The following is a 9,816-nucleotide window of genomic DNA, read 5'->3' as shown; positions in this document are numbered from 1 at the left end:
TGTTCCAGAGAGCATTTGTCCAGAAGGAAGAACTTTTTTTTTTTTTAAGATTTTATTTATTTATTCATGAGAGATGCAGAGAGAGAGGCCGAGAAGCAGGGTCCATGCAGGGAGCCTGATGCGGGACTCGAACCCAAGTCTCCAGGATCATGCCCTGGGCTGAAGGCGGCGCTAAACCGCTGAGCCACCCAGGCTGCCCCAGAAGGAAGAACTTTATTGCTGTTTATACTTTCCCTAATACTAATTTTGTTTTTGTTTTTGTTTTTTTAATTTTTTTAAAATTTTTATTTATTTATGATAGTCACAGAGAGAGAGAGAGAGGCGCAGAGACAGAGGCAGAGGGAGAAGCAGGCTCCATGCACCGGGAGCCCAATGTGGGATTCGATCCCGGGTCTCCAGGATCGCGCCCTGGGCCAAAGGCAGGCGCCAAACCGCTGTGCCACCCAGGGATCCCCCTAATACTAATTTTGAAAAAAAAAATGTTTCATTGATATTAAACAAGCTTTATAACCCCCCCCCCCAAAAAAAAATTCGTAGAGGTTAAGCTACCACAGAATATTCGGTAGTTGGTTATTTTATTTTATTTTATTTTATTTTTTAAAAAAGATTTTATTTATTTATTCATTCATGAAAGACACACAGAGAGAGGCAGAGACACAGGCAGAGGGAGAAGCAGGCTCCATGCTGGGAGCCTGATATGGGACTCGATCCCAGGCCTCCAGGATCTCGCCCTGGGCCAAAGGCAGGTGCTAAACCGCTGAGCCACCCAGGGATCCCTTTTTCTTTTCTTTTCTTTTTTTTTTTTAAGATTTTATTTAAAAAAAAAAGATTTTATTTATTTAGTTGGTCATTTTAGAGTGGTTTTTAAGTGTGTTACAAGTCAGAAACCTAGATTCCTCAGCTTACAGGCTAGGTTATTTTTGTGTCCGTCAGTCTTGCCTACTCACTTTCAGAGTCTCATGCTCGAGTGGAGAAGAAACTTAAACACTGTTCAACAGCTAGAAGAAAAAATATATATGTAAAATATTAGTTCTTAAAACTATTAATACTTCCAGGTTGATACCAAAGAGAGTCAATGATGTTGTTGTTGTTGTTGTGTTGTTGTTTTGGAAAAAAAAAGTATCTTTATTATAAGGAAAATACACAGCAAAACAGAGCTGGAAAGTGGTGTGGGTAGAAGATCTAGAAAAAAATCACAAAACAAGCAGCTCAGTTACCAAACAAGCTGTTTAGACATGGCTTCCTGCTGTAAAGGAGAGTGATTTAGCTCTTATCTTTCCCACCTTTCCTGATTCAAAAAAATCTGCTCTTAGGGCTGGGCCCTGGGACCCCCATTTTCCAATCTGTTCTCTTCCTGGAGTTTGGGAAAGGTAATATAGTTCTCAGGCTTTCAAGATACAGAAGACAATACGGAGAAGGGAAGGATGTTCTAGCCCTTGGGTCCAGTGTTACCCCAGCCCTATCCCTCAGTATTTGTTGATGCCAAAGAGATGAACCCTGTGGAATTGGAGTAATTTAGGCAGCCGTACACTAAGCAATGAGGCTGTGTTGCTGAGGAAGTGAGCAGCATCATACTTGGTGTAGAAGCTGGCCAGGAGGTAGAGTACAATAGGAGAGATGCTGAGGAATTTGCAGGAAGAGGTAAATTGGAGCCCGTAGTCCATCTGTTCCCAGCGTGTCAGTAGCCGAGCCCTTCCTTGGTCAGGGGTCTCAAAGGGTGTCCCTTTCACAAATTATGGGTGACATTGCTCAGGGTCCAGACAACGGTATGCTGAAGAAGGGGATGCTGGGTAGAACCACATGCAGCAGTCCTACCAAGATGATGTAGGCCAGCCAGATGCCCCAGCTATCCATCACTCAAGTGTTGGGGTTTACTTCGCAGTATGCCACCCCCACATTCATCCTGCAGCTTCCCCAGCGGGTCCGACTCGAGGTGCCCAATGATGCTGTAATAGAGATATATGGGAGCTGAAGGGAGCCACATTTGTGGTCAACACAGGGTAATATATAAACTTGTCAGATCTATTTGTCGTACACCTGAAACGAATGCAACATTGTGGGTCAACTATACCCAAAATTTTTTTTAATTTTTATTTATTTATGATAGTCACACACAGAGAGAGAGAGAGGCAGAGACATAGGCAGAGGGAGAAGCAGGCTCCATGCACCGGGAGCCCGATGTGGGACTCGATCCCGGGTCTCCAGGATCGCGCCCTGGGCCAAAGGCAGGCGCTAAACCGCTGCGCCACCCAGGGATCCCTATACCCAAATTAAAAAGAAAAAAGATGCTGACTGGGATAAGGTGGTAGATCTCATTTAACCCCTTACCTAAACCATGTTAAAACTATAGACAGGGTATGTTTTAAAGAATCAAAAACTCAATGTAGAGACAGCTTGGTAGGAGAAAACAGCAACAAAATTTTGTAGGATGGAAAGCAGGTGGTTGAGAGCCAACTGTTAGCCTGGAAGGTTGAGAACAAATACAATCTGTGATTTACTCTAGAGCCTTGAAAAAGTTCAGGAACTATTCGTTCCAGGTAGGTTTGGAATTGGATGCAAGGTGTGTCCACTTGTGAGGGTGTCTGTGTTGGAGTCATGCTATCATTAAAGGTATGGGTGGATGCTGTTAGATTTAAAAATGTCCTTGTAAAAATAAAATGTCCTCGTCTTAGGGCACCTGGGTGGCTCAGTTGGTTAAGCATTTGCCTTCAGCTTGGGTCATGATCTCAGGGTCCTGGGATTAAGCCCCACGTTGGGCTCTCTGCTCAGCAGGGGGTCTGCTTCTCCTTCTCCCTCTGTTTTTCCTCCTCTCTCTCAATTTATTTAATTAAAAAAATCTTTTTAAATAAAAATGTCCTCCTCTCTGTGGCTCTGGGCCATTGCCCATTGTCCATCTAGGGAGAAGACTAGAGGTTTATTTCTGGAGAGTGTAAAAGAGGATCTCTGCACAGGGAGTGAGGGGAAAGGGCATCTTCAGCACAGTTGAGGAAACATGGCTACAAAGCCAAGAACAGGGCGGAATGTATATCTACACAGATATACCTAATGTTGAATGCAGAACCCTCTGGACACCATCCCTTATTTGGTCTCCAGAATAGTCGGACAGACTCTCATTCTCTAGTCAGGGTCTGAAGATTCTTGGAACTCTGACCAGGCAAAAAGGAAATACCTACAATATATCAGCACCAGGGCTTTCCTAGCAAATGACTCGTCCAGATAAACTTAAAGAGAAGCCCAATGATAAGTCTCCTTCACATGCCCAGGGCTTCCGAATGAGCTTTTTAGTTCCCTATCAAGGGCAGACAGCCAAGGATTTCCAGGTATCTGAGGAAAGCTAACAAAGAAAATGAGGACAAAACCAAACAGAAAACAGCAACTTGGAGGACCTAGAATCTCCCCAGGTAGAAGAAAACTTAAAAAACAAAACTAAACCCAAACCCAAACGACCTTTAATATTCTCAGAAAGACAAAATGTTGTAACTCTGAAACAAGAAGAGGGTGCTAAGAAATTTATAAAGAATAACAACAACAACAAAAAAGATTTGGAAATTATAAACATTATAGCAGTGGGGAAAAAACTCAATAGAACATTAGAAGATAGGGCAGCCCTGATGGCCCAGTGGCTTGGCGCCGCCTTCGGCCCGGGGCGTGATCCTGGAGACCCAGGATCGAGTCCCACATCAGGCTCCCTGAGTGGAGCCTGCTTCTCCCTCTCCCTCTGCCTATGTCTCTGCCTCTCTCTCTCTTTCTCTGTGTCTGTCATGAATAAATAAATAAAATCTTAAAAAAAAAAGAACATTAGAAGATGAAATCGAGGCAATGTTCCTGAAAGCAGAGCAAATATAATATATAGAGATGGAAAATAGAAGGAAAAAAAAAAAAAAAAGACAAGAAGGTTAGAGGAATCGTCCAGGGAATCCAATGTCCAAATAACAGGAATTTCAACAAGAGAAAACAGAGAGAAATGAATCATTCAAAAATCTCCTGATTGAGGGGACCCAAGAAGCATCCAGGACGACGGCAGAGACAGACAGACAAACAGGCCTGAAGGGCAGCGAGAAGATTGGCTAAACGTCTGAATGTGGTGTTCACTGTGAGGCATCTGGTCAACGGGCTAACTGGCACCCAGCTGACTTTCTCTGCCGGAGGGGCTGCACCCAGGTTCAGCTTCCCACAGGACCTTTGACTTCTTGTCCCCAGGAAAAGGAGGGGCTATCCCTTTCCTCGGACACCATCATCTCCAAGTGCAAGCAGCTAGTGTTCACACCCCATTCCTACAAAAGCTGGTACCCTCCGCACCCAGCCAGACTATGTAGTCCCTTCCCTTGACTCTAGGCTTGCCCAAGAGACTTGCTTGACTAATGGAATGCAGGGGGCATTTGATGTCCAAGGCTAAATCCTAAGAAGCCTTGCCACGTTCACCCAGGTCTTTTGGAACACTTGCTTGTGGAGTCCTGCTGCCTGCTGGAGAGAAGCTCAAGCGACCCTGTGACAGGAGCTGCTCCCCTGAAAATGCAGCTAGCCGTCTACACAGCAGTGAGGACCAACTTGCTGGTAAGTGAGCTAACCTGGAAGTTGAATGGCCAGGCTCAGTTTAACCACCCAAGGAAAGCTGTAGGAAGCAGAAGTGGGCTGTACCTACCAAGTCCTGCCCAAACCACAGGTTCATGGGCAAAGAAATAACTGGTGTTGTTTTTTTCCTTTTAATCTGCTAATATGCTGAACTTCATTAGTAGATTTTCTGATATTGAACCGTTATGTTCCTATGTTCTTGGAATATACCCTTTTCTGTGTTGATGTACTCCCACCATTTGGACCCTGTACTGAGTATCATCATCACTTATGGAGAAAAAAGGAAATTTACCAAACAATTTAATAATGTAAAAAAAAATGCATGGAAAATGTTTCACTTGTTTCAGACAATCTCAGACATAAGGGTAACATCATTAAGTAGGGCAGCCCAGGGGGCTCAGCGGTTTAGCGCCGCCTTCAGCCCGGGGTGGGATCCTGGAGACCCGGGATCGAGTCCCATGTCGGGCTCCCTGCATGGAGCCTGCTTCTCCCTCTGCCTGTGTCTCTGCCTCTCTCTCTGTGTGTCTCTCATGAATAAATACATAAAATCTTAAAAAAAAAAAAAAAGAAGAAGAAGAAGAACATCATTAAGTAGTCTGGAGCGATTCCTAGCTGGCAACATTGAAAAATACAGTTTGCTTTATTTTACATAATTAGAATTTTCTTTAATTTGGAATACTTACTCCAAATGAGCTGCTTTCTTCTCTATTTTTCAGTTATTTTGAAGGTTGTGTTTGAAGTTCAGTTCTTCCATTTGTCTTTTCTTGTGATTCAATTTAGGGACTTGATTAATGGTATTCTATTTAGAAAACAACTGAGGCTTCACTAATCTGAAATAATCCGAGGTGGGACTCCGTCTCTCTTGCTATGTCTCTCTCTCTCCGTCTTATCCCACTGAACATTTCTTTTAATGAATGTAATCAACTGTTTGTGTAAAAAGGGAGAAACACAATGAGCCTTGAAAGTCTTTTGAAAATGAAAAATAAGAAAAAATAAAAGTAACAAGGCAGACTAGAGGCTTGGAGCTGCTCTAGTTTGAAAAATTTATCAAGTAAGGGGTGCCTGGGTGGCTCAGTCAGTTGAGCATCTGACTCTTGATTTCAGCTCAGGTCTTGATCTCGGGGTTGTGAGTTCAAGCCCCACATTGAGCTCTAGTGTGGAGCCTACTTAAAAAAAAAACAAAACTATCAAGTGAAAAGATGTTTTCCTGCTTTTCAAAGATAATAATATTTAGGAGAGAACCTTCTACTCACACCCTACTCTCCAACTCCTACCCCAGCTACACACACACACACACACACACACACACACACACACTCACACTCACTCCCTTATATGTCCCACCCTCTTTAGGGTGATGCTCTTTTAACCAATCCCCCCCACAAAGCATTCTTTCTAAGACAGAACTGATGGACCCTCCCCTTCCTCTACCACCCTATCATCAGCATCCTTAAGAAACTTACTTTCCAGGAAAAAAGGGGAGAGAGAGAGAGAGAGAGAGAGAGAGAGAGAGAGAGAGAGGAGCAGCCTTAGCAAATTCTCTTTGAGTACATTTCCATTTCTAAGACTTTTTGATAAGAATTTTCTCTCTTTTTTTAAAAGATTTTATTTATTTATTCATGAGACACAGAGACAGAGAGAGGCAGAGACCCAGGCAGAGGGAGAAGCAGGCTCCACGTAGGGAGCCCGATGTGGGACTCGATCCTGGGACTCCAGGATCAGGCCCTGGGCTGAAGGCAGGCGCTAAACCGCTGAGCCCCCTGGGCTGCCCAGAATTTTCTCTAGAAGATGGCTTGCTTGGAAAATTTACTGAAGTCCCAAATAGTGAGGGACCAGCATTTATTGCCAGAAGTGACACTAGCAGAGAGTAGAGTTCCCAGCTGGGAAGCTGTCATTATGTAAATGTACCCTTGTGACAGCCCTTGGAGGAGGACAAATGACTTGTCAGTGACTTCTTAATCAGCTTGTCTCTCGCAATAATAATCTAATCACTGGTCACCTAATTAAAAATGAAAGAAATTAGTGCCTTTCCAAACACTAAGCTTCTGGAATCTCAGGTTACAGACTGTCATTAAGCAGAGAGCTGTCAGCTATTTGCATGTCACTCTACAGAGAGGCAGGATTCTGTGAGGTGCCTCATGCTCATGCTCATGTCTGTGATTTGATTACTCTTGCCATCATTCATTTAATGCATTGATCTGGATGATTTGCTACTATGGGGCCCTCATTCATGATTTCCACTGCTAGTATTCATTGCGGTCTTACTGTATGCTAAGGGATATATCCTGGGGGTCTAAAGAACAGGAAACTGTTCCAGCATTATGGTATATGTGCTGCCGAAGCGAGCACTGTTCCAGCATTTTGGAATATATCACTGTAGGGGAAACAGATCTAAAAATATTTAACTATGATGTAATGGTCAAGCCGTGGTAGAGGTAACAAATATGCATGCATATTGCAAAGCACGGAAGAGGCGAAATGGTGGCCCATTGGAACCAGTCCACAGAATCTGAGATCCTTTTTTTTGTGGGGTGGGCATATGCTCCTCAATTGACCGAAAATTCTACCACACCCTATTCTTTTAAACTTAGTCTGCTTCTTTCATTTGTGTTATATGCCTGGTCCTTGTTAAACTCTTGAGCTTGAGATCTTGGTAGAGAGATAGATTTGACAAACAGACACCTGCTGTGAGATGCTATATTATAATTGATTTAAGTACTGTTCTTTTAAATGAGTTTCAAAGAACATTTTCATGGTGTGTTAAAAAGTTCTTAATTACACTCCTCAGGTATGGAAAAAAAATACCTCACTAGCCACCTGTGCTGCATAGCAGGGAAAATAAATTGTAAACTTGTCAGTCGATAGCATTTAAGAGTATCTGTTTCTATTTTAATGCTTTCTGAGGCTGTCCATTCTCTTTGGGCTTAGTGCTTAGTCTTTCACTTCTCTTCCTTCTTACCTGCTTCTCTTCAGGTGATGTTAGGTGTTTGGGGGCTTTCTTGACTCTGCGATGGTCTGGAGAAAAGCATCCTCAGAGCCATTGCCGGTCTTGCTGCCAAGTGGCTACCTGGCTGCCCCAGACCAGTGCCCGTGGAAGGGAAGCTCATCTTTAGCCTGTTGTGAGTTATTTGGACATAGGTGCCACTGCTGAGTTCACAGTCACAATCTTTTTTTGCCCTTGGATCCAACATGTCCATTCACGGTGGCCTCCTTCTGATCTCATCTTTTGCTCAGGTATACCCAGCCCTCTTAGCACTTTTAGGCTACATTTGGGCACTGAAAACTTTTGGGATCCACTGAAATCCATGAACAGATTGTTGTTTTAATTGTACTGGGATCAAAGAATATAGTTTATGTGACATCAGTCCTTTGAAATTTGCTGGAACCAGCTCCAAGATGTTATTCGTGATCAATTTTAATAAATATTGCATGTGAGGTTGAGAAGAATATGCTTTTCTCTTTTTTTTCTTTTAAAGATTTTATTTATTTGTTTGAGAGAGAGAGAAAGAGAGGCCACAAGTTGGGGGGAGAGACCAAGGGAGAGGGACAAGCAGGTTCCCCAGTGAGTGTGGGCTGGATCCCAGGACCCGGAGATCATGACTTGAGCCAAAGTCAAATACTTAACTGACTGAGCCACCCAGGTGCCCCAGGATATGCTTTTCTAATGATAGAGTGTATATTAGTTTCTTATTCATATGGAACAAATTAACAAAATCTTAGAGGCTTAAAATGACATCCGTTTTTATTACCTCACAGTTTCTGTAAGTCAGAAGTCTGGGCATGGGTTCTCTGCTCAGGGTGTCACAAGACTGAGATCGAAGCATCTAACAGTGTTCTCATTTGCACCTTAGGGTCCTCCAAACTTATTCGGACTGTTGGTAGTATTCAATTCCTTGTCATTATAGAACTGAGGTCCTCATATTTTGACTAGCTGCTGGCCTGGGGTCCTAGGGCTCCTACAGCCCCCTCTGGTTCTAGCCATGTGGTCCTTTTACACATGGCAAGTTACTTTTTAAATTTAATTTAATTTAATTTTTTTAAAATAAGGAAATATATATATATTTTAAATTTTTTAATTTATTTATGATAGTCACAGAGAGAGAGAGAGAGAGAGAGAGAGAGAGGCAGAGACATAGGCAGAGGGAGAAGCAGGCTCCATGCACCGGGAGCCCGACGTGGGATTCGATCCCGGGTCTCCAGGATTGCGCCCTGGGCCAAAGGCAGGCGCCAAACCGCTGCGCCACCCAGGGATCCCTACTTTTTAAATTTTAATTTATTTTTTATTTATTTTTAAAGATTTTATTTATTTATTCATGAGAGACAGAGAGAGAGACAGAGAGAGAGAGAGAGAGAGAGAGAGGCAGACACAGGCAGAGGGAGAAGCAGGCTCCATGTAGGGAGCCCGACGTGGGACTTGATCCCGGGTCTCCAGGCCCACGTCCTGGGGCAAAGGCAGGCGCTAAACCACTGCACCACCCAGGGATCCCAAGTTACTTTTTTTTAAAGCCAGAAGGAGAATCTCTCTCCAATCTGAAAAGATGGGGTCCTATGTAATGTCATATAATCAAGGAAGTAACAGTCTTATCACATCCATGGGCCCTATGCAAGCTAACGGGGAGGGGATTTTACAGGGCATGCACATCAAGGGGTGGGAATCTTGGGGACCACCTCGGATTCTTACTACTAAACAGTAAAAGGGTCTTTATATGTTGATTAAATCCAGCTTTTTAACTGTGCATTCAAATCTCCTTTATGCTTATTTTTCTGTCTGCGTGAGCTAATCACTAATGCAGTTGCGGTGATTATAGATTTATCTGTTTCTTCTTATAGTTCCATCTGTTCCTTTTTTTTGTTTTATATATTTTGAGAACATTTTATCAGGTGTATACAGCTTAGAATTCTATTGACTTTCTTTAACTCTAACAATGGCTTTTGTCTTAAAACCTATATTTTTGATATTAATATAGAAATGCAGACTTTCATATTGTTAGTATTTACCATATATATGCATGTATACATATATATACACATATAAATACACATATACACACATTCAATTTTCAGCCACCATGTACCTTATATTTTTGGTGTGTGTCGATTATTTCTTGGTCCTTAACATGCTGCTCCTAAATTTAATAGCTTAGTAGCTCAACTACTTGATTTGACCATGTTTCTGTGGGTCAGCAATGTGTGTTGGACTCAGGCAGTTTTTCTGCAGGTCTTCCATGGAATTATTCATGTGGT

The 9,816-nt window shown here is 42.8% G+C and overlaps 1 pseudogene; it reads right to left on the bottom strand.

Moving 5' to 3' along the window:
* Window positions 1-1,099: 1,099 nt before the first annotated feature.
* LOC144290015 (ORM1-like protein 2 pseudogene) lies at window positions 1,100-1,902 on the bottom strand (annotated as a pseudogene).
* Between the last annotated feature and the right edge of the window lie 7,914 nt (window positions 1,903-9,816).

This window comes from Canis aureus, chromosome 2 (genome assembly GCF_053574225.1).
Source record: "Canis aureus isolate CA01 chromosome 2, VMU_Caureus_v.1.0, whole genome shotgun sequence".
Lineage (NCBI taxonomy): Eukaryota > Metazoa > Chordata > Mammalia > Carnivora > Canidae > Canis > Canis aureus.
This window is presented reverse-complemented; position numbering and strand designations above follow the sequence as displayed.